This window comes from Pteropus vampyrus, unplaced genomic scaffold (assembly GCF_000151845.1).
Source record: "Pteropus vampyrus isolate Shadow unplaced genomic scaffold, Pvam_2.0 Scaffold278, whole genome shotgun sequence".
Lineage (NCBI taxonomy): Eukaryota > Metazoa > Chordata > Mammalia > Chiroptera > Pteropodidae > Pteropus > Pteropus vampyrus.
Window position 1 is genome coordinate 428,854 of NW_011889059.1, and position 1,906 is coordinate 430,759.

The following is a 1,906-nucleotide window of genomic DNA, read 5'->3' on the forward strand; positions in this document are numbered from 1 at the left end:
ACGGCTAGGAGATAAATATTTCAAATTTTATGTGAATATCACACTGACAGTCTTTATTGTGAGATGTCCAATGACCTCGAGCAGATCCTCTCAAGGTTTGTGGGCTTCTTAAATCATGCAAGACCCCAAAATACACCCAGAAGACTGTAGCGTTTTAAACAGACAAGCCTAAAAGCATAAATCAGAGCATTGCCCTAATATTGTGGTTAAGGGCCAGGATCACAAATGAACATCTGTTAAACGAATCTAAAAAATAGTTTTCCGCTGTGCGCCGTAACATCCCAAAGAAGATCAGTTGAAGATCTTCTTCTCTCAAGTCAAAACACTGTTTTTGACACATATTGACTCTCCAGAATGACTGAGGAGCTGATTATTTATGCAGAGCATTCCTAGTTACTAATTCTCTCATTTGTCACCCCTCACGCAGCCATGCTGCTTTGCTTTCTTACTGTCAGGAGAGGTGTGGCATCTTCATGGACATTTTGATGCTAACCAGATTGGTTAACCGACTGGGCTTTCCACTGAGAATAGCTTCCCTCCTCTTTCTGAAGAGGAAAACTATCTGTATATATTCCTGAGGGATCGGCCAGGGAAGAAGATCCTAAGTTTGAAGTTTCAGAAGCTGGCTGTGGTCCATAATTTTTAAAGTTGGAGAGTAGTAAAGAAATAGATGTCCTTTATACCAAGAAAGACATGCCCTTGTTGGAATTAAGTGCGTGTTTCTATAGTTTGGTTTGTGTTCACTGAACACATAGCAACAGCACGTGTCTGATAGAAATAGAAAAAAACAAAAAACGAACAACAACAACAAAAAAACCCACACTGCAGTCAGCAGAGAGCACATTCCTCCTGTTAAGCTCACAGCTTTGAACAAAGAATTCAGAGTTCTTATTTTCATCCTTTTTAAGAGAAATAATAAACTGTTGGGGAGCTGATATTTAAGACTATAAAGCCAAAAATAGAGGCAAAATGATAGCAAAATAAAAAAGAACAGAGAGGGAGTTTGGTTTTTGAAATGATTTCAATATTGATAAAGTACTTGGTGTCAGATTTTTAACGCCTTTTGGCAGAAACCACGTGCCATTATCAGGAGTGAGAGAGAACAGCCTGGAGCAGAAATGACTCTTCATAATCACAGCCCTCAGATAGCAGAGAATATCTATTCCCTTATTAAAACAAAAATATCAGAGGTTTGCAAATAAATTCTTAAAGTTAGAAATTCAGGACTCATGAAATAATCAAATTGCCTTATTTTTCTGAGAAAGTCTGCTGGAACCCGGACTATGAGAATCGTGTGGTTTTATTTTGGGAAACCGTCTTTCTACTGGTAGATGTAGAAATTACCAAATAACTTAATAAGAAAAAAGAAAGTTAATTCATAGTGCCACAAACAGTTTTAAGACAGCAAATATCAGAGTTTGATTAAATATTTGTTCTTTTAAGCAGTCACAAATCAAAATAAAAGAAGACTGATGATGAAAAATGCATGCAAGTTTGGATTTGGAGGTTTTGCATCTGACAAGACCGTGGTGTCTCAGAAAGAGCAATGTGTAGAGTGATGAATGGTGTGAGTTCTGATCCAGGCTCAGGTAAACAATACGTAAAGGAATCCTGCACTGTAAATTCGTATTCTTTATTTAATGCTGTTGTGCATGCTCTGGTCCATAAGACTGTTTAAAGGTAGGTAATATATTTACTATTTATAAGATGTATAGTCAAAATAATATGTGATTAATTGTTCTGGATTTTACTTGATTCTGAATTGTGCCAAAGGCATATTTTATTTTACTATTTTTTTTTTTAATATGAGGCATTCTGTAATATCTCCTAAAATCTATAATACCAATTTCAAGCAAATTTATACCTGTAAGTTAAAGAGTTAGAGAGAGAGAGATGGGGGAGGGAG

The 1,906-nt window shown here is 36.3% G+C and overlaps 1 protein-coding gene across 1 annotated transcript in view; it reads right to left on the bottom strand.

The window, feature by feature from the left end:
* The window catches only part of FAT4 (FAT atypical cadherin 4), a gene marked incomplete at its 3' end in the record, with an annotated part of 162,370 nt that overhangs the window by 39,137 nt on the left and 121,327 nt on the right, over positions 1 to 1,906 (bottom strand). The window lies entirely within an intron of this gene.